Source organism: Cygnus olor, chromosome 14, assembly GCF_009769625.2.
Source record: "Cygnus olor isolate bCygOlo1 chromosome 14, bCygOlo1.pri.v2, whole genome shotgun sequence".
NCBI lineage: Eukaryota > Metazoa > Chordata > Aves > Anseriformes > Anatidae > Cygnus > Cygnus olor.
Window position 1 is genome coordinate 4083416 of NC_049182.1, and position 27301 is coordinate 4110716.

The 27301-nt window shown below is 38.8% G+C and overlaps 1 long non-coding RNA gene across 2 annotated transcripts in view; it reads left to right on the forward strand.

Moving 5' to 3' along the window:
* The first annotated feature begins 245 nt into the window (after positions 1 to 245).
* LOC121077805 overlaps positions 246 to 27301 on the forward strand; it is an 88211-nt gene continuing 61155 nt past the window's right edge. The window contains exons 1-2 of one of the 2 annotated variants that reach the window (XR_005824320.1): positions 246 to 333; positions 9903 to 10032. This is a non-coding gene — a long non-coding RNA (uncharacterized LOC121077805). The remainder of the gene's footprint in view (positions 334 to 9902; positions 10033 to 27301) is intronic. The other variant, XR_005824319.1, reaches the window with a different exon arrangement.

The following is a 27301-nucleotide window of genomic DNA, read 5'->3' on the forward strand; positions in this document are numbered from 1 at the left end:
GCAGATTAAGATGTACACGTATACCTTACACAGAACATGGGAACTGCCAAGACATTGTTTCAGTAAAAGTTTCTGAGGTATTTTTTAACCTTCTTCAAGCCCATAAAGTGTCATTCAGCTGCAGAGAAGTCACCAATGACTAACTTTGATAAAGGCAGCTGTCCCAGTTGGGACTTGTGGGTACTTCTTCTGCCTCTTGCCAGCTGTGTGCTATTGCTTTTAAAGGGCCTCCTGGGGCAGGGACTGTTTTGGGGTGATGCACGAGGGAGCTGAAGCCTCTGTGGGTGCTTAGCGCTGCCCTGAGCATGGAGGCACTACCATGTCACGGAGCAGGTAAGCAGCCCAGTGCGGGCTGGGAGCCCTTCTTTTTTTCTTTCTCCTCTGATATAGTTTGATTTTCTTATTCCTGCTTAAGAAGTGAATTATCACGATTTATGTTGTAATAACATCTGAGTTTAGTTTAAAGGTATTTTGATCTTTGCAGAAGTCTTGCTTTGGAGAAAAGCATTCCTCTTTTGAAGTACTGGCCTGGGGTCATCTCATGTTAGGAAGTAATGGCTGAGTGATTGTTTCTGTTAGTCAAAGTCCGTACCAGTCTTGACTTAAAATGTTGTGGGAGGACGATAACTAATATGATGCTGTAATATGACAAATTTTCAATGAATTAAATGCAAAGTTTTTTAGGCTCTGCTGGTTTTCATAGGTGCTTAAGTACTGTACGTTGTAGACCTTAAATGTTCCTGGACTACTGCAAGCACTAAGGGGAGCGCAGGAATATTTTTCACAGGAAAGAAAAATAGCTTGAATGTTTTACTTACTTGCTTGGTGTTTGAAAGTGCAAGTGTTGTTAAAAACAGCTAATAAGAACTTGTGTATGACAAAAGTAGAAGCGCGTATTTAATTGTAACAAGTAATTTGGGTTAGTGATAAAGAAGCAGGCTTACCAGGTGCATGATTGCTAGGCTTATTCTGTCTCAAAGGTTGGGGTTGTTAGTGTTTTTTTGTTTGTTTGTTTTTTTAACCCTGGGAATGAATGAAGGAATTTGATGTTAGTTTAGTTTCAGGCTTTTGCTGTATTGTATTTTCTTAAAACATAACTTCAAAGAAGCAAAGTGTGATGTTAAAGAAGAAAATGGTAAGCTGCTGATGAACGGGAAGAGGTTTGATGGCTCAAATGCAAAATTATCTTTAACTTGAAGATGCAGGGTGTAGGCTACTGAATTTCTGGGTGGTCAAAAGAGTCTCCATCCTCTCAATGGAGCACAGATCTTTTCAATTGCTTAAATGCCCCTCTGGGTTTTTAAAGAAGGAGAAGGTTTTGAGGGATGATGTCCTGAAACAAGGCTCCCAACAGAAATGTTAATGTAAGCTTACTTTGTAGAAGTAGTAACATCAGTTGCCTGCTGTGGCTAGGACTTGGACTTGAGGGCCTAGGAGGTGCCTCACAGTCCTTTGCTGTTTTCCTTAGGTGCAGGGAGCAAATCAGAGCTGCTGGAGCCACTATTAGTGATAAAATAGTATATAAATTATTATATTATATAATTATTATATACTATATTAATTGTTATGTTATAAAATAAAGTCAGGAATAATTTTCCTATATTTGTCTATGTTAAAAGGCTCCTATAAAAGAAGCCTTACAAGAGGTATTTTTTACTTTCCTTTTTTATTAACTTCCTAGATTCAGTGGGGGTACTATTCATAATCAGTTATAAATTTATTGAATTCTCAAAGCAGTATGTTCTAGTTTACTCCTTGTTGATGCTCAGATGAGTAAGTAACTGAGAGGGTTAACAGCCTGAGAAGCATTAAAACATCTGCAATGTATAGCCAGTCTTAAAAGCTACTTCACAAAGCAGCGGGTGATAATGCAGTGATACTGCACAAGAAAAAGATTGTTATCCAGCTGTCAGCTGTCTTATGTTTCTTCATCTATCAAGTGTTTTAGAGGGCCACCTTTGTATGCTGCCATAACTTAATCCTTCCAGCAGTGACATCTTAAGCATTGTTTTTTTTTTTGGTGTCCTTGTATGCAAAAAAAAAAAAAAAAGCTTTGACCTCCAGTGGGATATTAAAAATTATTAAAAATAAATAATCCAATAGGTCTTTATATTCATCTGTATATTTTGAGTACAGGAGAGAAGGCTACTCTCACTGCGCTGCTTATCTTTCTGCTCTTGCTGTTCTGGGGTTTACTGGGTCCGTGCTGCTCTGGGGACCATTGGGACTGTCAGCAGCAGGGGGGAGGAGAGACTGGTCCCCTGAATCCTCAAGATAATGCTGTGCATGCTCAGGGTGTCTCCCTGGTCTTCTAGTTTTACGTGTCTCTGCCTTACATCTGCAGGAGTTGGCATAGTGAGATGAGCATTGAATCTCAGCTTGTGGACAGGTCTTGAACTTGACTTCAGTCTTATGAACTGCAGTAAATGCTCCAGAGTGTACTCATATTGACCTGGCTGTGTGCTCAGTGGGGATGATATTTGAACAAATCTCTGTGTGGCCCTGAGTGTATGCTGTAATGCAAAGTTTACTCTAATAAGCTGTTCGTTCTCGTCATTATGTTTCCAGAACCAATGAACTCTGATGGTTTTTCTCTGCTTAGTTGACATTGCCTAACACTTTTAATCTTTCTAAACTTCTGCCCTCACTGTGTGCAAGAACCTCAGTCTAGTTTTGCACCATGTAATGTACTATTTCTTTCTAATATTTCCTTTGTGCTGCATGCATTTCATTTCTTGTAGACTGTGTCCATGTTCCCATAACCTGATGCAAGGAGCATCAATTTACCTCTGCTTTGCTGTTCATTATTTTATATATATCTACTGCAATTCATAAATCCATGCCAAAGTCACTTTTCCAGAGTAAATGCTTCCTAGCTTCTCTCACCTATTAATTGGAGGCACTCTTGACAGAAATGACAGATATGCCTGAGGAAGAACTAGTGTCTAGGGGAGAGTGTTGAGATAACCTATAAAGCTGAAATTAATAAGTAGATGAGTTTCTGATGATGCTCTTGAATAAAGTGGCTAATCAATAAAGTACACTTTGAACAAAAGCACTCATTCATTATGAGTACAGGGGCTTGTCTGGCTAAAAAAAGATAAAATATGAGTAAAATTTGCTTTTGTGAAGTTAACGGGGCTCTTACAGCTCAGTGTAAGGTTTTAATGCCATCCTTGATGTATATTTTTCCAGAAACACATTGTAAACTTTTCTGGATAGGACAAGATTAATTAAAGGCTATAGGAAGCATAGATTGAGGAATGTCCCCTATTCACTACTGGTGCAGGGTGTTCTTGTTTTTTTTCTTTTTATGCAAAACAACATTAAGGGGCACAGCTGCCACTTTTTTTTATCACTAGGACAGACTGTTAGTACAAGGTGGGTACTGTATCAATGACTTCTCTAACTTGTTTTCACATCTTTGTTTCCACATTCAGTACCATTTTTAGGACCCCTAAGCATTGCCCTTCTCCACGTGGATATTATAGGTTTCCCTACAGCTGTGCTACTATTGAAGATTATGATTTTGTATCCATCAAGCACAATGAATGCAAGTCCATGTGAACTATATCATTCACATATAATGTATTCTTCCCCTTTTCCCCCAGTTAGCATTTGTTCTGTTTAATTCCTTACAGCCAAGTGAGGCAGGTTACTTAGTATTCAAAAGCTATGACCTAATACCTTCTGCATATCCATCTCTCATTCTGTCCATTCTGTGGTTTATTCCTTTACAATAGTGGATTCTGTTTTCCTTTCACACTACGGGCTTTGGTTTATTGCTGAGATTCAAAACCATGCTCTTCAAAACTGCTCACAACCACCATAAAGTAATATTCATAAGTATTGAATTCAAGTGTTTTTTCTTGCTTACATATGGAAAATGCTGCTATTTTTTTATGAAGTGTTCCTGCTTTTAAAGGAAAACTTCCATGTTTAAGGTACAGGAGTTTCTTTACCAGTTTTTCAAACCAAAATTCTTATCAAACTACTAGAGAAATCATGCAATTGCTTGCATATTTTGTTTAGTCATAAGTCTTTTAGGAAACAATTTCTGAGGTTCTGTGTAAACAGCTTCAGAATGGGAAGTTATGGGAGCAAGGACAGAATTTTGCAGAACTGTTTTATTTGCTCTTCTTACCAGAGTGTCAGTGGTAAGCAGTTATGTTTGGGCTTTGGTGATGCAAGGCTGTGTTTTTTTCATGTGGCTTTGCTTTCCTGTCTTCCTGGGGAATAAATATTTTAATGTTGTGAGGCTGAAATCTTGATTTTAATTTTTTTTATTTTGTGAAGCAAGTCTCCCATTCACTGAGCCATCTGGTGGATTTTAGCTGTAAGGGCAGGACTGGACAATTTAATAAAACATTTTTCTTGTTAGAATCTTGTTTCTGTCTTAAAAGTTAGTTTTATGGTTGCATTATGTATCTGTAGCTTGGTTTAAACTGTATAAAGTGGAATACTTTTCAAAACAAGATTGAAACAGCAGTAGATTTTGGACTCCATCCTAAAAACGCTTGTTTTCCACTGTTCCACAAGGACAGTGGCTCTGCTTTGATTTGTAGGTTTTCCTGGGTTTTAGATCCAGCCTGGGCATAAGAATTCCTCATGTAGATTTGGTCCAGCAGTTGGTGATCCCGTTAGGCTGGGATTATGTGGCCTCAGAGTAATGTGGCTTGATGCAGTACCGAAGGTGGGATTTGGCTTTTTTGTTATAATACAACGTTCTCCACTGTACCTTTTATTTCTACTTTAAGCAATAAACCTGCAGTGACAACCATGTGGGGAAAACAGCTGAGCACTTTTGTATTCATTTCTCCCCATCACCACCCCTTTGCCATCATTAAAAAACACTCTCCAAGGAGCTTTTATTTCTGTGGGAACTATATAATTACTCGATTATGACTTGAAGACAAAGCAAAAAAGGGAGGAGGTGGAGAAATATCCACGATGCCTCCCCAAGCTACACTGGTGCTCAACTGTGCTTCAGAAGAATCGTGTACAAGTTTGCAAGTTACCTTGGTTTTTCTGTGGTATGGAGTGGATCACTGCAGCAACATAAGAGTTATTCCACAAGCCTTGACTGTGGGAAGGAGCCATTAGGAAAATTAGCTCTGTATAACTTTAATGCATTTTTAATTTTAAAGTTGTAGGGAAGGATTGACTTCAGCAAGGTCAGATAGCAAAACTCTCATTAAGTAGGATCAATATTTCAATAAATTGTTTCCCTTCTCTATAGACTGAGAAGGGAGAAAAATACCTCATTGTGAGAAGAGCAGAATGGTCATCCAAGAATGTATATGCTATAGGTGATGCTTGTCAAATATGTAGAACTTTGTGTATGAGAATTTATTGATTCCCCAAAGTACAATCTTGGTGAAGGCAGGATGCTTTTGCAGAGAAATTCTGTTTTTATTACATGTTTTAATTTGACTTTATCAAAACATGCAACAGTCTTTTTTGAGGTGTGTAGGAGCACAAGCTAAGCACATCTGTGAAGCTGATTTTTGAACACTTTATAAGAGCTCAGGAGGTTTCATGTTGCTAATATCTGAGATTTTGATTTATCATTGATTGTTCAGTATTTGAGATAGATTTTTTTTTGGAAACACTATGGAACTGCCTTCAGTGGGTTATTTAAACTGATTTTGCTTGTTTCCTCATGGGGCTTGAGGGTGCCAGTGGAGTTGATGCAGTCAAGCCTATCTCTGTACTTGGATCCTGAACACCCGCTGGAAAAGGGAAACTATTTTTTCCTTTGACACTGTGGCAAAAATGTCTTTTCTCAGCCTGCTCTAAAAAGAGCATGCTTTTATCACATCTCCTTTTGACCCTGTGTGTTCCCTCAGGGATGCATTTTCTTCTCATAGACTTCTCTGTTACACAGAGCTATAAAATCGCATACGGCCAAACTTTGCCACCAGAGTAACATGTGCGCTGCCTGGTTTCCACTGGGGGACATGTTTGTATGAATCTGTCCAAGATAAATTTCTACTAAACAGTACTCTGCTTAAAAGAAGTGTATTCCCAACTTCAGTAGTTAATGTGAGTTCAGTGAGCTGAAAAATGCATGAGTCTGTAAACTGTGTATATGAATATAAGGTATTTTGCAGAATCCCTATAACAGCAGGTTAAAATGAATATATATATATATATAGAGAGAGAGAGAGGCATTCTTTTGCACCTGCATAGGAATGAGCTCATAGGAGCAATAAGGCAGGCAGACTGCAATTACCACTCTGATTGCTAGGAACCAATTATGTATGGATTCTGTCTGTTTGCTTAATTACAAAAATGAGACCAGGTTTCCTGGTTATTGATTTTGCTATTTGCTTCACTAGTGATTTACACGAGTGTGGAAGGGAACTCTAAGTAATTCGTTGCCAAGTAATCGTTTCCATAAAATAACCATGTTTTGTCTTTACTAGGCATCCTGACTGCATTTTTCTGAGGGAATTCAGGATAGTGAGAAGTTCAGAATCAGTGTGCATATTAACCTTCAGGCTTTCAAATCTATTATTTTCTGAACATTTTTTACATACTTTACATAATTAGTGAAAATCCTCTTACAAGGGATAGCTCTCCTTGCAGTCAGTTAATTTGAGCCTTAAAGAAACAACTTTTTTTTCCAAAACACTACCCCAAGCTGCGCTTTTCTTCCTTGTAAGAACTCTCATACTTCCACATCTGACCAGGGTTTGAAATACTAGACTGGAGATAGCTTTTTTTTTTTGCAGCTTGTATCAAGAGGCAGGCCAGTCACTATAAGAAGCTTGAGGTAGCAGAAGGCTTTGCTACCTGCCTAGTGATATACAGGAAAGAATATTGAAATAATATAGATGAGACTTCAAAGATTAAACCTGCTGAGCCAGAAAGCTATTGAAAATATCAGCAGAGATGTGCTCTCTCCCAGTTGTTCACAGTGCACTGGCAGGGCTTGTAGTATGCAGAGAGACAAAGACTGTTCTGTTCAAAGAAACACTATTTGTGGTACTCTAGTTGATAAATATGTATGTCCATCCATATGAATACCTTGTGTGTATATGTACATATTTGTGTGTGCATGTATTAATTGCAGTGAAATACATTTCTTGAAGTCACCTCCCAGCAGTTTAAACTGATGACTATAACTGTACCAGCCCTGAGAATATTGAAATTAGTGGTGTGGGTTTATTGAACTTTTCCTATGACAACGGCAGAATTTGGTGCCTGTTGCATTTAGCTGTTTGCGTTATTTTTACCTTCTAGTTTATCTGCTAATTTGGCTTTGGAGCTGCTTTGGGTAGTGGTTGCAGTCTGGATACCGGGCATGAGCCAGTGGAGAGCCCACTGTGCAGGATTTGTGTGGCAATTCCTAGCCTTGACACCCACCCACCCACTATCCTTCTCCAGTTTGCCTCTATAGAAAATTTCCTTAAATATAAAACAACTTTCTGGCTTTCCTTCAAGAAAAACTTTGTACAACTCATGAGACAAATAGAGGTATTTCCTCCCAGCTAGTAGAAAGCTAATGTAATTATTCTAAGTAAATGGTTTTTTCTGCATGTCCATATGTAGGAAAAAAAAAATTATCCTTGGCTCATGTTGGTATGGTAACAGCAAAAAGGCATGTATTTATTTATTCATTAAAGCTGCTGGCAGGGATTTTAAGTCCAATGGTCTTGTCCCCTGTGTCTCAATCTTTAAAAGAACGCTAAATCTTCTAGCTGTTTTGCAAAATAAGTCATTACAGTTTCTGGACTAGTTTTTAGGTCTCTTAAAATCACGAGGAAACAAACAAATATCTAAAATGTTTATCTTCCTATTCCTCAGCAGACTACAATAAGGCCACCTTGGCCACTTGTGTTAATTGAGTGCATCAGAAGCTTTATGAACACATTTTCATTGTGGGTTTTATTTGGCCGCATATTAAAATACGTTAAAGAGACTATCCTGGACTGCCTTGCTGTATTTTACTAGCTTATCTGTGTACACCATCCAAAACAAGACCATTTCCCACCCCTACTTTTTTCCCTTGTTAAACATTACAGGAGTTGATAATGATGTTTTTCTCGCAATTCAAAAAAACACTCAGGATACAATCTTGCCTTTATTTTGTTAGCAAAAAATACATGAATATTGGAATAAAGTAAGGTCTTATTTTCTTTAATCACACTGCATGAAAGGATTTTGGAAAACCTGAATGAGTATCAGTATAGCATTAGCTTTGTTATCAAAGTTTCATCCATCTCATGAGACTAACTTATCTATTCATGCAGGCTTTTGCCTGAGGAGGGAAGATTAGAAGAAAAGAAACTTTAGTAGGAGCTAGTCTCCTTTGATCACACATTTTATGATATGATATATGCTGCACTGTTTTAATGCCAGAAGTCTGCTAAAAGCTCAATAAATGGTCTCAGTTTTTAAATGGAAAAGCAAAGTAGGCAACCTTTCTGTGGAAAAGACCCATAAACTGATGGTTATGTACTTAAATAGAACAGACACTAAAAATGAATATTTGATGATGCAGGCTTGCCGTGAGTTTGAGATATTTTCTGAAGGCTGCCTTCTTGTAATTGTTTCAAAATCATTTGTCTGAGACTTTAATGTTAAAAGTGAAGTTGGCATAGACTGAGATTCTTACTGTGCCACAGGGTCCTGACCTCCAGGAAAAAATCCAGACCAGTGAATTACTCAAGCTGTCACCTTTACGTTGCTCAATTAGCTCATGAGAAATAGCCTTATAGCCTAACTCAAACTCACTAAGTGATGGAAGCTTTTCCTTTTTGTTTGAAAAGGCTTTGATCCAAACCTTTGTAAATTGAACAAGAAATGTATGGAATGGAGCCAGTTATGACTACTTTGATGCTCACCTTGAACTGCTGAATAAAAAGTAGACAGGAGGGTACTACGCTAAAACTCATCTGAGAGGTAAAATGTCAGGACTGTCAGGGAACCAGAACCTGCCTTAGGTAGGATGCCTAATGACACACATGGTAGTTGTCTTTGCATGGAAGAGATCTATGTTTATATGTTCAGCTATGATTTTACCAAGTAATATAAAGACTTTTTTAATGCAGTGTTAAAATAAATCTTCATTGTAGCTTTCTTGAAGGCCAAATTCCTCAACTGTATACTATGCCTTAACTATTAAGTATATCCTGATTGTACAAAAGAAGGTTTGAGTCTAAACTCTGAACTGAGTAACACCTTAAGTTCCTTTATTTTTGCTTTTCACTTGTTCTAGTTATACACATCCTTTTTTACAATCTAAATCCCCATTTTTCATTTTTATGCCCTAAAAAACTTCATAGTTAATCTGTGCTCCCCTGATGCTGCCACTGAACCAAGCTACACAGATTTAGCTCTTTTAATCTTTTCTAATAAGGCAGTCACACTGTCTTAATTTTTACTGCTCTTCTCTGAACTACCTCTAGTTTGTCCATCTCTTGTTGATGAGATGATCTAGTGCCAAAGCTGTTGGGAATGAGACTAATTCCTTTCTGATGACATGATCCTTCGTGATGTGTGATGTGCTGGGAATAGAAAACGATTGGGAAGTGTACAAGTGAAGGAGTTCATAGTTAGAAATGTGTATTAACTGCAGCAAGTCTGAGATAGAACTGATTATTCATGACCATCTTGACCTGCTGGTTGTCTCTCTAATCTGAATTTGGCAATAACCCTAAGCTGTGTTGGATTTCCCTTCCCTCAGCTGCCAGCTGTTTCTTTACTGTACCTCTGGCTCTACTCCTCTCCTGCCCTTCCTTTTGATGCTCCTAATCTCTGCACTATGCCTTCCTGCAAGCACTGAGCTCAGATGTGCTGGTATGGGTCATTCTCTTTCACAGTCTGTTCCCCTGAGGAGGAATTTGTTATGTAGCAGAGTGCAATATAACATTAAAATGATAAACCTTCTCCAGTTCTTGCAGTCAAGTTGGCTCTGCTGAATTAGAGCAGAAGATGGGAGGAAGGTCTTGGGTAATCCTCTGTCCCTGTGGGACTTGTTCTGTTGTCTGGTGCTGAGTCCTAAGAAAGCTCTGCTGTTCAGAGGTATGTGCTTTTATGGCTGAAGTTCTGTTGTGACTGAGAAACAGAGCTCTCCTGGAGCATTAGGCAATCTTCATGTACTCTAGGCCCAGGTCCTGCAGCCACCTGCATGATAAGGATTGAGATATTGAATTTTACTAGATAATTTAATGGGAAGCCATGAGCAGAAGTCAGGTGGATAAGGTCCCTGGTGTTGAGGAGATATTTAACAGTGCCTGTGCTTACAGAAATGCTGTATTTCCCTTCTTTCCCTAGGCAAATTATCTCAAAAGAGAGGTGGTTTTCCGTTTGCTGCTGGCAAGATTTTGATTATGCTACTTAAAGCTATTTCCTTGCTGGTCTGACATCTGGGGGTTTGTGGACTACTTGCCAGTAATATTCAGTACTTCGTTAACATTTAATTTCTGTAGTAGGTATTCTTCTCTATTTTCCGTAGCACATTTTTTTTCAAGACACAAGTGACTTTTCCCTTGAATAAGAAATATTGCATGTGGAAATCATCTGTGACACTAGAAAATGATAAGCTGCTAAAGACTAACACGTTAATTAAAATTGCTGAAGGCTGCACTGGATATAAAGGAACTATCAGTAACTGAGGACCATCTCTTTTAGCCCTTTGTCTTTATAAGAAAACAGCAGTAATCAATTTTAACCTATATATCTTCATGAGAGAAAGATAATCTTGGCATTATTTAGCTTTCCCCATACTTCCTCATGAATCTTGCAACCATTAAATACTTGATTTTGATCTGCTAGCCAGTTACCAAAGACAAGAGCATTTGCATTTTCTCTGCCAATGCATGTACATTTGTCCATTCAAATGCATGCTCTACTTTATTCTGAAGTTTGGTGTGGGAAAAAGATGCAAAGATGAAACTTTCATAGTTCTGGAGCATTAGTTCATCTTTTCATAGAAATAGATACTTAAAGGCAACCCAAGCTTCCTTTTTTTTTCCCTCTAGGGATGCTAAGCTTACCTTACATGTCTGTTTATTTTAACATCTCTTCCAGGAGAACAGGAATTTCTGGATATTGTTCAGGGATGTGAACATACACCCTGACAGCAGAAATCTGAGGTCTAGAAAAAGGGTGTTTCTTTGCTTTATTTCTGAAAATCTTTAGAACTAAACTAGTGAAAAATATATTGCAATTGAATCAGCTTTCTGTAATATTAATGCAAGTATAAACTATTTTTAAAGCAAATATAAAGATTTAATCCAAAACTAAGGAAACCACAAACTGAGCTGAAAATTTAGCTTATTACATCTTATATACATGCTTATTTAGCATCTAAACCAGGAGGGTAATATTAGTATTGTGCCTTACACTAACACTGATCCAATATATAAAGGGCCATGATGCCTGCTCCATGTGCAGTCAGGAGCCAACATCAGGAGGAAACTCTTGATGAGGTTGCTTGGGTTAGGCCTCTTCTGTGAAGGCATTGGAGTCAGCTTTGTTTTGTGGTGTAGGGCATGATTATGTGTAAATCCTCAATGAGGCCGATACTGTTGCTGTTTGGTGTTTAGTTGAACCACTTCTTTTGTGCTCTGACAGTTTGGTCTTGGGGCACGTGCTTCCACAGTTCACTGCCAGGCACATGCTGTGTGCATAAATTTGTCTTTCAGCTGCTGTCCTCTTGGATATGTCACTAGCATGTCAAAAAGACCCAGGCAATCACTTTGATCCAGATGTGCATTCCGTTCTTTCGGCAAAAACCAAAGGAAAAGAGAAACAACCTGGATGCAGAAATATCCTGACATTCTCCCTCTGAATTCCCTGAGTTCACACTGATGGTCTGGGGATTTGTCCACATGCATATTTATAAAGAGGACAAAAAAGCCTCCAACATGAGCGTTTTCTTGCATGCTGGTGCTGTCTGCTCCTGCATTAGCATAGCCCTGATTGACTGGCAAGCTGCCTGGAAGAAGCAGGCAGCTGCCTGTCGATCCTTCTGCAGCCTCCACTCTGGGTAGGTGCTGTGCCTGGAGCAAAACCTCAGCTGCTGTGGCAAGCAGTGCCTCACTTTGGCATTGCAATGCAGCAGCTGAAGCAGAATTCACATTAAAAAAATATTTTTACTGTTAAATTCATTTTCATTTAAATAAAACAAAGCCTAGGTGGTATTTTCTTGTTCTTGACAGTCTGGGAAAGGGCAGACCATGAGACTCTGAGCCTTGTTCTGCATAGTGGAGCTTGGCTCAGGGCAAGACTGAATCTGACTGATTCTGCAGTTTGAAGCTTCTTATTCTTTGTTGGACCCATATTAAAAGATTTACTATCCCATCAGTGTAAACTTGCTGTATAAAGGGAAAGCGCATGCCTATTTAACTTTCATTTCAATTTCTAGCACTACTACTCCAGAGATGTTTTTTGCTAGAGAAAACAGTGATTTAAAACATAAAGCAGCATTTACAGCCTATTTTCCCCTATTTATAAAATTTAGTAAACATACATGCGTGATGAATCACAGTAGTGTCTTCTACAGTCAAAGCTCATTGGAATAAATGTTTGATGCATAGTCAAACAGTTATGTTTATGCAAAGGAGAAAATACAGATATCAGTTTTCTATGTAGTTTTAAATGGTAACCTTCAGTTTTGTTACTTGTCTTTCATAGCAGAAGGGAGATAAGTAGTTTTTTTAAGGAACATAAATTCGACCAGTCTGTTTCTGTGTTTATGTTGAATAAAAACATTGATTAATCATGTGGGGTGTGTGCCTAAAAGCCTTGTCTTACAAAAATCAGTATGAATAAATGTTGCATACAAAGCTGTAATAACACCTGAGATAACACCTGATGTTACTTCACCAGACTGGCTTGAAGGGTACATGCTCCATTGATTTTTAGGTGGTATTGCCTTTAGTGCTTCTGCCAGCACACTCATTACAACTCCAATTGCTATTATCAGGCTCAGAGCAGGCAGCTGAGAGCTGACAATAACATCTGACATGTTCTGGAGGAGTTGCATACCTCATGTTGATAGAGATTTACCCTTTTTGAAGTAGTTATGTAGATCAAAACAGCTCCATTACTGATCTCTTGCAGTGCTCTCACACGGTATCCATACAGTACCTCGTTGCTCATCTGCATGCTTGTTCCAGTCATAAAGTCTCACATCTCTGCTGTTTTTGTAAGGAAGGAAGTATGGGGAGGTTTTACAGGAATGTGATAATATAATTAGTACTGTCAAGGATATTTTACCGGTATTATTCCCAGCCTTGAAACAGCTGCCTGCCTGTTTGTTTATCCTGTACCCAGTAGACTGTTTTCTTCCTTCTGGGCAGTGTAGTAGTGAGTGACCTACTTCATACTGCACAGGATCTGGACCACATCCTACTTGGTATTTATGTGCTGAACCTCCTCTTGTCCACCACAGAAGTTTCCTTGAAAACACAGATACTAATTCAGCTTGCTTCTGCTGATTTAACTGATTCCATGCAACCTAATAAATAATAATAAATTAGATTAAGATAAGGGTAACCCCATAATGCAAATCAGGGCTTTGACCTTAGAAATTAGTTTTGGGATAGTGCTGTGGGTTTCCTGGCCCTTAGAAGCAAAATACACATGAAATATCTGAATTCTCAAACTTCTGAGGCACTGCAATTCAGTTCTATGCCCATCAAGGCCCAGCTGGCATGATTCAGCTTAGTTAACTAAAGCAGGTTGTTTTAGACTGAACAGAAAATGTTTTTTTTCCCCAACAGAGAAAAGTCAAAGGAAAATGGTCATCTAAAAATTTTTCTGGTGCTTTTCTATCTGCTTTTGCAGGTACAGTGTTTTCCACAAAATAAAATCTGTCAAACAAATTACTATTTGGATCTAGGATGCCAGAGAATGCATCTGACAAATAATACCAAGAATCTAAACAGCGTCTGCAACAGGGAAAACTATAGCAAGGAAAAATGGAAACTTTCTTCCAAAGGACTCTCAGAAACAGTCTCACTCCTGGGCTCATTAGTATAGAAACCCCCCAGAATTCATTAGAAATTGGTAAATTACATTACATCTTTAGGCTGAGAGGCTTGTGCTTGGTCAAGTCCCAGGACTGCTAGTCTCAGGCTGTTATTTGCATGAAAGTAAAAGGATTTTTAGCCTGAGCCAGAAAACTGATATTTCCTCCCTCAAAAATGTTTCCCTTGTTCTCTGTGCCTTGAGGTGGTTTGTGTGGTGAGAGGCAGCAGTAATTCATCAGGGCGAGGCAGCTGCCTGCAGGACACATCATGTTGTCGTTACTTTCCACAGCTCTTAACACGTTTTTTTTAAAAAGTGGTGAAGATTGATGCAAGGTGCCAATTCAAGGTGATGTATGGGCAGGTATTTTGCCTAATTCCCCCGTGTTGTTCAGTTACTGAATTTCAGTCCTGACCTTTTGCTTTCCCTGTCATGAAATTCCCTTTACACTCATGTAGTTCTTCAATAGTGCTAGTTCCTACCTGGCCAAGATTGATCTCCTTTCGTGTCCTAGTAGAAGAACCATGTTTTCCCACCTTGCTTTGTGGCAATGGTTGTAAATAGATGTTAGTATATACTTGGGAAAGTGAAGGCCATGGGCTACTGAGTTAATACATCACTGCCACAGCCTCATCCAAGTACTCTTGAGACAAAGGGTTTCTGACTGCAGCTACCAGCAAAGATCTGTCTCATTTGGCTGTGGTCAGTAATGGGTTGTTAGCAAGTAGGTGTGGCCTTAACGCTGGTGCTGCACCTCCTATGACTTGCTAAGCCCTCTTGCATCTTCAAACACTGGGCTGCCAAGTTGTTTTCGTAAGTTCCTCAGGGAAGGAATTGCCCACCCCATTACTAACATCACTGCACTGCAAAAACTTTGTGTAGTGGCTATTTCTCTTAGAGGAGTGTTTTTTAATAGTATAGCTGATGTTACTGGGAGAGCTGGTGTGTCCTTACACCAGCAGGAAGATGCTCTATCTGCCAGAATGAGCCAGCAAGTAGATGACCTAAAAGAATGAGCACTGCAAACCTGCCCTGTGCAGGTTTTCTTTGCTTTTACCTGTTCTGTTTCTGTTGCTCTATGAAGCAGTGCTCGGACATCTTAGTATGGTAGAGGAATATCACACAAAACCAGACGCAAATTTCCAAGCTTATACGAAAAGAGGGACTGACATCAGTTGCCTAAGGAACGTTTTCTGCTAGATGTTTTTCACATTCCTGTGCCTAAGTTGCATACATGGGCTATCCCTGTACACATTAAAAAATAAAATAAAAATGAAAGTGTTTGTTTACACCCTCACAGCTATACACTTATTTGTGTTTATGCATGTGTAAATTGAAAACATGCCTGCTTCAAAAGTGTATCCTTTTCAGATTTATACCTGCTTATACTGGAAAAATTTTTATGTAAAATTTCATTTGATTTATTTTTAGGAGGCATGAAGGGAGTCAAAACAAGAACAATTCTGGCACTACATGTCATTACTTCTCAGATGGCATAGTCGTGCCTCTGATCTGTAATAGTCCAGCAAAGCTAATGTTAGACTCCAGAGTTGCAAGTCATTGCAATAATTTAAGTAAATAACCTGTTTTCTATCGCTATAGAAAGCTTCCTTGCTGAGCTAGACCTACTGATATATTTGTTTTTTAGTGAATATAAATGTCTACTACTGATGGAAACAGTCAGCTGTCACTACAGTACAAATGCAAATTGCAAACTAATGGTTGAACAATTAAGATCTAGTGCACGGAGCTTATTGCCACTGGAGGACTGTAATTGAATTCCTATTGCTGTCAGACAGGTTGGAAATTACTGTAATGAAGAGCATCAGTTTTCTACTCTACATCTCATTGACATCTCATTGTTTCCCAGCCAAGAAGCATCACTGTTAAAGAGTTTCCCGCAAATAGATTAAATGACGTGGGGAGAGAAAAAAATAAAAATAAAAATGCTACCTGTCATTAAAGAAGGTAATTAACCTTAAGTTTGGTTCCCATGTGCCCATGAAATCCAGGAATCTAGAAGTATGGTTGTGTTACCTGTAATCCTTGTTGTGTTACTGTGTGTCAAGACTGAAATTAGTGATCAGGCAGCAGTGTACCTGCTGCTCCAAACTTCTGTGTATACATCAGGCATCTAGCATTAGACTGCTCCTATTTTGTCTCCCAGGTATTTGGAGATGATACACTGTCTGATAACAGTAGCTCTTGCACTCTGAAATGCCCAAGAGGTATCATACACTGCAAGAAAAAGCAAAATTGGTGTGACATGTACGCTGCTTATTCTTAAGATGTAACCTTCCTGATCAGTGCATAAACAGGTGTGTGTGTATGAGGAAATTCTGTTCTAGAAATTTAAAAAAAAAGTTTTGAAGTTGCCAGTTGTCAGCTTTCCTATAAAAAGGAAAAAAAATAAAAATAAAATTCTTCAATATTGAAGATATATTAGAATCCATCAAGAAAATAAGGAAATTGATGTGAAACCTGTTTGGCCAGGTCTGTCCCTGATGTACTGGCAGGTTGGAATTGTGTCCCAGACAATACAGGTGCAGATCCAGCAGCACAAAAAGAACCAGGCATCTGCTTCAGTCTAAGCAGCTACTAGATGTTTTGTTAGACTGAGTCCTAAATACCATATGCTGTTATGGGACTTATTTGAATTTGAAATATTGCTGTTGTGAGTAATTCTGTCTGTTTAATTTTCAATTACTCTGCTCAGCATGATTGTGCATATGCTTCAGTATATTAAATGTGAAAAGAGAATGAACATTCTGGAATACAAGGAAGCAACATGTTGAATTGTCTAGTCGCTCCACAATTTTAATTGTGAAGTAGAAAAAAAGAAAACTGAGGGATCTGCACAGGCTTTTTATTTGTTTTCCATTCTTCAGAATTTCTGCATATATTCACTACATTGACTGTCTTCATTTTTATGTTGAGGCATATAAAATGGCAGTTTTTCAGCTTGCTCTATAAGCTACCTAGCTAAGGTAACTCCTAAGGAAAAAGACTCCTTATCCAATGCATTTCCTGGGTATTGGTTATTTTCAGTCTCGTATAGCATGAACTTCCTGCACTTGTGACCCTTACTAGATGCTCAGAGCTCATTAGTTAACCTGATTTGAATCTGAACCATTTACTTTGGACAAGCAGTAGGTTCTCAAGAGAAAATCGCTTGATTGACTCTGACTTTGGCTTCCATATTGGAAGTGTAAATGTCTGAATGCTACCAAATATTCAGTGGGGCAATACAATTTGTGTACTTAGTTACAACTCTATATAGTATTTATTTCTGTAGGTACTAGAAGTTGACGGGACCATTCAGTTCATAAAACATAAACAACCATTAGATCAAAGCAGAAAACAAACAGTTCAATACAGAAGCATCTTTCTTTAGAGCACTCCAGTGCTATAAACTTTCCTGTTAATGCAGAGGTAGTAATGATAAACTACTTCCTCTTGGCAAAAGCAAACCAATTACAATACAATTGTAAATGTGTGCAACTAAATAATTCATGATATTGGCAAAAGGTCTCTCTGATAAGTCTTTCCAGTCCTATATAGAGGGATGTTAATATATCAGAGGAGAGATACATTTCCTCCCTTAAGAAGTCATTGCATATTAATAGAAAAACACCCCCAGACACAGGATTTTGCAGTGCACTGTGTGAAATCCTTGAAAAGCAAAAGCCACACCAAGTACCTCAAATTAAAATGCTTTTACTTTTATGAGATGGCTTCATCCTTAACGATATTAAAAGTCTAAGCTTTGTTTCTAGTAACAAAGCTATCTCCGTACAATGATGAATGATGTACTCAAAGTGGGTCATTTAGCAATGAGAGACACAAAGGCTGGATGCTTTTCCAGACTAATAGTTTTATAACCAGTAATCACCTGATTTTGGCACCTGACATCTTTCATTAAAAAGATCTTTTCTCATGCTGAAAGAATACTTGAATAACTAAAAAGCTCAGTGCTTTCTGGGATCCTGCCAGCTGTGCAATATACTGCCAGGCTGGTGACACCCAACATACTGGAAATGGTTGGGGAATTTAAGGCGTGTATCGCTCCTGGGAAGACTGTTCATTTCTAGCATTAAAACACTTTTTAATGCCTGCCTAACCTTCATGCTCCTTTGTAGCTTATTTGCTAGGGAGCATTGGAAAACCAGAGTTGTAGCTACTGGGGGCTAATTCTGTGTAATGTGAAGACTGTCCTGTTTGTGGTACAATTTCTATGAAAAAAAAAACCACCAGGAAATCATACTTCCTAATGAAAGGATTTCCTATAACTTCCAGCTCATTGGATTAGTTCCATCTTAAAATGACATTTCATGTGGCCAATTTACACTAACAGTAAGCCAAGCTAAATGCACACTGCCTTACCAGAAAATATCTTCATCTGCTAAGCACACCTCATACCACGCAGAAGTGCTGGCTGCAATGTGAGGAAAAACTGGCACAACAAGAAATAAAAGGGTTCAGTCCTACAAGTGATGTCTCAAAAAAAAGTCAAAATTCTGTTTTTTAGTTCTAGACCTAATGATGGATAATCAGCTTGTTTCAGCCAGTAATAAATCCACCAGTACTTCTAGGATGCTCTTGTCTTTTCCAGATCCCTTTGTTAAAGGGAACTCTATCACTGGTTAAAAACAAGAGCAATGAGAACTTTGAACAGTCATGGCTGCAATCCTTCTATAAGTTCAGGAAAGGAAAAAAAAATTGTTCTGCTTTTAGTTATGGTAAAAGTCATGTCTACAAGATAAAAATGCCAGATCAAATAAACAGATTCAGCTGTCAATTCTGGGTGAACTCGGATGCTTATTAACATAACTTAATATTGACCCAAGAGAACAATTAATTAAAGGATTTCAGCAGTGTGTGTTGAGGGGAGGGGGGATAGTATCTCTGAAGGATTTGTCCTTTCTCTTTTTGGTCCAATCAGCATAAATAACAGCAAAGCAAATATTGTTCACTCCACCACCTTTGTCTCAGTTTACGAATGTGTGAAACTCTGCTCCAGTTTCCTCTGTCACTGTTTCTCCTTAGGAAGATTTAAAAATTCATATCTAGAGCCAAATTCACTTCTGTCATATGTGCAAAACCACTTACTTCATCTCTGGTGTTGATACAAAGGAATGAGTGGAAAAGGTCTTGATTTTAGTGTGTTTTGAACAGGAAAACAAACATTTGTCTTCTGGTGGTTGTTTTTTGTGTGTGTGATTCCATCTTGTGAATACTCAAATATTAAATATATAAAAATGCAGGTGTTGCTGACTTGCATGGTATAAAATTATGTTCATTCTTCAGCTACTGCTTGAACTAGAGCTTTAACAGAAAACCCTTTCTTCTGCAATAAACACTTTGCAAAGTAAGGTAATCCACAGCCAAAAGCCTCAGCTTTGGAGTGAGGCTGGTAGTGATAGATGGCTTTTAAACTTCACCAGGGTATGCTGCAGAGACTTTGGCAATCACATTTTATCAGCTGTTGACATGACAGTTGTGAAAGAAATCATAGCATTTTTAACCTTTCAAAAATGCTTATGGTTGAGTTTGATTTTTTTTTCCTCTTTGGAGTGTTGAGATATTTGCAGAGATAGATGCACCTTATAATTAGTGGTTAATGAGGAAAGAATTGTGACCTTTGTGCTTACCTAGAGATCCTTCACATTCTCCTATGCTGTCCGTTCACATAAGAAATGTGTACGTTTTTTAAAGATATTAGATTCTGGGGGGATTCGTTATCTGTGAGTGAAGGATATAGTTGCTTTTTAGTGGTAGCCATCACACTCTTTCTACATGTAGTAGGCATCACACTCTTTCCACATGTCCCTAGTATTTTGTTGATTATACCTTCTACAAATGGAAGCTAATTCGTTCAGGGCAACTCTAGCATTTCTTTCATTTCTCATTAATATTAACTACTTGGTCAAAAATCTTCTTTCTCCTTCTTCTGAATATCTTTGTATTTCCTTAAAGCAATGCAGTTTGATATTTACATTTTGAATAATACTTTTTTCCTTTGTTATTAAGGTGGAAAGGAATTTGTCTCCTTTCAAGGAGTCTGTTGTAATTTTAGTTAGGAGTTAATAGCAAAGAAGGCTCACTGCAAGCTGTTTCTTCAAAAGGCAGCAGATAATTGGTGTTTGTTTTTTTTTTTGTAGTAATGAAGCCCATTACAAACTGGATTTATGAACCTTTTCCTTGAAAACAGTGTCCATGTTATCTACTGCTGTGTCAATATATGCCACGCTTTGGTGGTAATATTTCTAGGGACAGTCGTCATTGCTTACAAGGTAAAGAAAACTGTAGTATCTGGTATAAAATATCCAAGTGAACTTTGGGAACTGCTTCTTTGTTCTGGTTCCTCCGAGTCTGTCCAACATTCCTTTAAAATAGAATTCTGTAAATTAAAAAAAAAAAAAAAAAGAAAAACAAAAACAACAAGAACAAAAACCAGCTTGTGGAATAGAGAATTGTGAGCTACAAGTATACAAAGATGAAAATACTATTATCTCATGGACCTTGTTCTCCTGAAGGAGAAGTGAGTGACCTAGTTTCCCCAGGTCACTTTTTTTCATCGCGTGTCAAGGCCTTCCCCACGTACAGTGACAATAAACCTGTAGCTGTTGAATAAAGTAGGCAGTAGGTGGTGTAGAGTGAGACGGCAGGGTGCTCAGTACTTCCAGGAAATGTGCAGGACTTAACTAATATTATGGTTCTATTGTAATATTAGTAGCATGTCAGACTTTAGCAGGGAAATCTTTATTTTAAACTAGTGACACTTGGTCATTTTGAAATGCAAAGCCTTGGAGAGCCCTCATCACAGTGATTCTATTCACCTCTCTGCTCACTGTCTCCTTTTTTTCCAAAACTTCCTGGACATTAGAGCATCTCCCAGCAGTGATGGTGACAGGTGAACAGGAGTGACCTCAGGCAGTTTCAGAAATGGATGGGTGCAATTTCCTAAAGTTAAGTGCAAAAAGGTCCCTAGAACTACTAGGGAGTGAAATATTATTTATAAGGTAGTCTGGCAACTCATGTTCTATGTCCATAAGTGCCTGCAGGCTGTACCCAACAGGGGATTCAGGAGCTCTTCCCAGAAATAGAGGGGTGCCCAGTGCCCCCCAGACAGGTGTCTTAGGAATTCACCCAGCCACTTGGGCCATTTTGGGTGGTGGAGGGAGCAGGGATGCTGTAATGATCCTGCCTGTGACTACTAAAGGATGCGGTAATGTTTCTGTCAGTGATAATTAGCTCAGTAAGTCAGAGACTGCCATTAAAGGTAGTGATGGGGGCTGGCAGCGAGCTGCCCAAGTGTTTTGGAGGCAAGTATTGCACAGAAATCCTTGCAATGATCCCTTGTCCTTCCCTGGAGGGGAGCAGGGCTGGAATACATGCGGTGTGCAGGCTCCGATGAGCTGGGTGTGACAGTAATGTACGGTGTGCCAGAAGCCCCATTATCCTTTGGGGGAAAATAACAGAGTGGGACGTGTTCTTTCAGCCACTAGTCTTTTCCTGTCCTGCCAGGCTGTTGCTGCATGTGTCGGTGGGCAGTCCTATTTCTTTGCCCTGGTGATAACTAAAATTAACTTTCAGAGAAGGATATTCAAAACAGCTTGCAGGGATTTAGCCATGTAATTTCTTCTGACATTAGCTGGAGATACATGATTAAAACTTAGCTCAGTGGCCTGAAATTGTCCCTGCTGGTGTTATTTTCACCTTACGCTGGCACCGGCGAAGACTCAGTGTAGCCAGAGCTGTTTGAGGCAGATGGGCTTGGAGGCAGGAAGGTGCCCCTCTCCTTCTGCTCTTCACATAGGCTTCCTATCCCGCTCACACTGGATACACTGAGACAGAGCATCGCCTTTGCAAATGATGAAGGAAGCAGAAGGTGGTGAGGAAAGGAAGGAATATGTTGGAGGAGGAAGGACTGGAGGAGCACAAAGTGTGGTTCCATGATTTTACTCTCTCCCTGCTGAGTCCTGTCTTTTTATTGAGCAAATTTTGAAGGGAATGGAATATCCGCCTGTGTGGACTCTTCCTTAAATGGCTGTAGTTAGCCAGGGAAAAGCTGAGTAATTTCTAAGGCTTTCATTCACGTTCTTCATAAAAACGGAAACAAAATAATAAAATAAAATATTATTAATATAATAAAATAAATATCGGTCATGATAACAAGGGAATTCAGAAGCACCAGGATGAACTCTTAAAGTGTTCCACAACATCTCAGGACCTGTTTCCACTCCTGGAAGCCCATATATGCTTCTCTGGGGGGGGAAATAAGTTTATTTCAGCTACTGCTTATTCCTGGCAAATGTGTTGCTATTCCCCCCAGGGCTGTTCATAGCAGTTTCCAGTTATTACAAATAAGACAATAAAACTCTGAGGAGAACTCAGAGTAGGATGTATAATTTTTGCACATATTCTCAGTTGCTCTGTGGCTGGAAGAAGTCCAATACTTCAAAATACCTCTTTCACAAGAAACATTTTGATTTTAAAATTCACCATTTTGGTATAATTCAGATTTCAGCAAGCCAAAAGAATATTGAAGAAAAATCCTCTAAGTAATTTCTTTCTCTTCACACAGTAATAAAAATTAATGTTATCCTTGTTCCTCATTTTGAAGCAGAATTGTAAATCTATGGATGTATGAATGTTGCAGGCACTGTATACATTATTAACTCATCTGTAATAGTCTATTTTGTATTTTTATAATACAGTTCTTTCTCTCCCATCGCATCATCATAGTAAAAGTAATTTCAGAGTTAATATAATTCTAGGAGAATGAGAAACGGGAAGCCCTCCCTTATGGTTTTTAGCCCTACATATGTCTTCCTGAAGCAGAGGCACCTGGTGCTTGGAGCGGCTCAGGACAGGCTAGCCAAGAAGACTTTGAGAGTTTTATTCTCCCATCCTGGCCCTTCTGTGCATTTAGCTGTTCCCTGTCTTAAAGAGTCTGTTGGCTGCCTGCAGCCCAGAGACATAGCTGACAAATGTCCTTATGGCCTGAGGACAAAAAAGCCCTGGCTGTGCTTGTGGTCCCCAGCCTGTGCTGAGGCTGTGGCCTGCAGCTCCCTGTTGCCAGCATTCAGACCCATCAAATTCTTATTTCTTCTAGCCCGTTCCCTTGATATGTTAGCTAAAATTGGAGGAAGAGGAGTGTGTGTGTTCTTTTTTTCTATACAAAGAGAAACATTCACACTTAGAATAGTGTTTCAAAATATTTTCAGTGGAGTTGTTCTATCCTTCCTCTATAAAAGCACTGAATGTAACCATGTTCATTTATCAGGTAACCAATGAGGAGGTGCAAAAATGCATGTGTAAAAAGCAAAATAAGAATGCATATAATACAGTGATCTGAACAGTAAGAATGATCTAAGGATTTAATAGAAGACTATTAGAGAAACTTTTCAACAGAATATCTTGCTGCCGTTTTTCCCTTAATATAATAGAATATTTTTAATTGTCTGTGGTGATGAGAGAGCTGTGAGAGTTGTTATAGACATTATTAGTTCTTTACCAGGTAGAGATGGAATTTAATACCAATTACATGTACGAATTCCAATTTGATACACAATTCTCACTAGAATAATTTAGCAGGACTTTGCTCTTCCTTTAGCTCAATACCATCAGCTATAACGTGTTAACCAAGGAATCATTTATAGCAAATCAAAATAAGTTATGCTACAAACCACTGTAGCGGAGCAAAGTATTAGCAATGGTGTTCTAGCTGGGTAAACAAAGGATGGGTTAAGACATTGGAGTGGGAGAACACCATTTAAGATGTATTCAAAGCATTGTAACGCTCATGGATTTTTAACCATCTCATGATTACTTTCTAATAGCAAAGCTGGGCCCGTAAGTCATGGCTTGCTTCTCTCTGACAGCACACAGCTTAATTTTTTTTTCTCATTGAGTGGTGTGTGGTGGTGGTTCTCAGCTAGCTCTCTGCTGTAGCTAGCTTGTTCTTCTCCCTTAAAAAAAAAAAAAGTCTAATTTCCTGGACCTATGTAGTGTGGAACTGAAGCCTTAAGCAATTCCACACCCCTGTTCATGAGGTGCAGGGTAGGACGTGAGCCCTGCTCAGTGCCTGGCAGCCTTTGAGGGTCAGGTCCCACTTGTACAGCCTTGTTTCAGTGCAGATGACACTGTTTGAGGCAAAGGTAGGCCAACGATCATTACTCAGTTTGAACGTGGAACTGAGCTGTCTTCAGACTGGGTTATTTCACTAGTTAAATACACCCACTGCTGCAGGAATTACCCCATGTAAATAAAATAACCTAATTTTCAGAACTGAACTAAACTGTAATGGTTTGCCTTCCTATTACCCTTACAAGCGTAGAGCACGTTGTATTAGTTCAGGCTTGCTTTACAGGCTGAACATTTGAGCTCCTTATGAGCACGCTTTATTGAAACAAGCTTTGACAATTGCTGAAGATTTTCAGTGGTAAAAATGCATTCTTAGTGATTTTGGCTTTTGCCAAGGCATGTCAGAACAGGAGGGCAAACTTCTGTATCTCATGTGTGATAACCTGAGCAGGAGGTGCTTTTCTCTGAAGAAACAAGTCAATTTACAGAAAGTTTCTGCAGGGAACTACCAGAACAGTTATTAATACTTGTGTTTACTATTATAACTCCCACAGGAGGGAAGAATGCCAGGAGTCTATTTGGCTGATTTTTCTGGTACCTTCCACATGAAAATAATCAAGTAAAACTCTTACCAAATTGATCAGCCATCTTCAAAACAACCTCAATCTCTCTCTCATTTTCCTGTTTAAAAATAACAATTCATCTAATTTTTGGAGTTAAGCACTATGTGTATATATAAATATATAGCAGTGTGTGTGCTGAAACTACCTCTTGCTGTTATCTTGTTGTACTAACATCCTTTTTTGGAGAGCTTGTGTCCTTATCTCTTTCCTTACTTTTGATTAAGATTTCTGGGGCAGTGATTTCTCTCATGGCATTGTGTATTCCCAGGTATAATGCAAGAGCCAAAGTTCTAGATTTTAGTAAAATATAAGAAACATAACAGCATTGGAAGGATAACACTCTTTCTTATGTCTTTGCCACTGTCTTGTGGAACTTTTATGGTCACCCACTGTTTTGGCTCTTGTGAGTTTTTTGGGGGGGCAAAAGGCTGCCTGGTCTGACATAGCATCAGTGTCAGGGCCTAGCTGAGCACCCCAGCATCACAGAGGCCCCCTGGAGCAAGTAATCTGTGGATCAAAGCAGGATAAGTCCTCTGCAGAGAATGACACTGGCATGTCATACATACACAAAGGTGTAGTAAGATGAGATGTCTGTAAAGTTATCTGATGATCAGCACTGTGGAGTCTTTTACATACTAACTGGTGTCAAATGAGATGATCTCCTTATGTCAGACCAGTGAATTTGTTTGAAATTTAATGGTGCCCTCTCAGCACCTTTCAGAATATTTCGCAAATCACAAACAAGACATTTATTTAACCTAAACGGAAAGTTAATCAACTGAACTTGTGATTTTGTGCCATATACTTTCCACTGTATAGCTAATGAACTCTGGTTCATTTTGGAGAAAGAGGTTGTTCTAGTAATCAGCTCAGCTCCCACTGACACAACTGGGAATTTTTCTTTGTAAAGACTGCAAGAAATACATTAATGTCCCATTACACTGCTGTCAAGGTATCCCTTCAAAACATTATTAGAAGGCTAGTTTATTTATTCTGATCCCAGAGTAATTGGTTGCTGTTTTGCTTGATCTTAATCAAAGGTCTGCAATCAGCTGCGTGCATTAATTACACCTATATATCCATGCAGAGTGCATTTGATAACGTTTTTATGTACAAGCAGGATAAGGACTGATTTGCAAGGAGGCTTCATCTCAGTGTTGTGATTTCACAGCTGGTGTCTGTGCTGTTTAAGCTGATGTTAGCAGCTCTCACTCCTCAGCTTCCCAGGTGTTCCACAGATGTATCTGGTTGTATGAACTGCTCATATGTTCTTCACACCACCTGCTCAGGTGTGCGGTCAGCTTGGGGAGCAAGGGTGGTCATGGTTCATGAGGGCTTGGTTCACAAGGGCTTAAACATACACTTGGGGTGCAGGCAGGTGTTACTCTTGCCATTGCAATGACATCTGTGTGAACACAGCATCAGCATCTTCAAAGTCTCCCCCTTGTCATGCTTGGTGTGACAACAGGTGGGATTGTGTGGAAGCAGAGCATAAACCTCTAAAACACAAATAGAAAATAAGTATGGAAACAGAGTGAGTTCCCTGTGATGAGTTGTTTCCCACTGGCTGCAGTCAGAGTATATAAAAATGTATATCAGAACTGAATTGCAGAAAGATGCATGCTGGGGGAGCTTTATTGACTGGTTTTACAGGTGGAAGCAAAGCCCTCTGGGCTAGGAGCCCAATGTGATTTGGATTAATTTGTCTTCTGTGCCTCAAAACTTTTGTCTATTTTGGGTGTTGCATGTAGATAGTCTTCAGTTACATTTCATTTACTTTGGCTTTTGGTGGGGTTGGCTAATGTCTGTGTACTCCACAAGGAAGGATTGCTCCCCTATAACCTTACTTCATTGGTTCCTATGTGCTTTAACAGGATGACCCTTCACAGAATAAGTTTTTCACTGGCAATGTTTTTGGTTTCTGTACATCTTTCACAGTTATGAATTTTTGCTCCATAATGAACAGACTTCCTTTAGGTCCCAAATAATATTGGGTTACTGACAGTCCAAACTCCTAATCCACCTGTTGCCTAAGAAGAATTTTGCTCTAAGATAATGATTTTCCTTCAGTCACGTGCATTATTTAATGGAAATCAGTACAATGTTTCAAAAATAGCTATCACAGATTAATTTTAACACTGCAGAGAGAAGTGGCAGATGTATTAATATTCTTTCTGGCCTTGTAAGAGGCTAGGCTATGTGTGTTTCTGTAGAAAGGAGCACATCCAGGTGATCAAGATTTAACTCTAACTAAAATGCTGCTAGTGAACCATTACTGCTGCTGATTTGTGCTGGGAAAAAGAAAGTATATGGGAAAACTTCCTTCAGGCAATACTGGAGTGTAGACTTGGTATTTTGAACTGAAGTGTGTAAACAATTAATACAGATATCTAAAAGATATAACAACTTTTCCATATTAGCACTAACAATTTTATTTTAGCAGTATGCAAAATTTAGAGTTAACAACAAATGGGTCACTGAAGCATTATGTCTTAGAACTTAAGACAGAAAAAAATGTGGACTTTCCACTGAGGGGAAGTGGATAATGCAATAAGGATGTGTCACGTTATCTATATTACCCTCACCACCTTTGCAAAATAAGA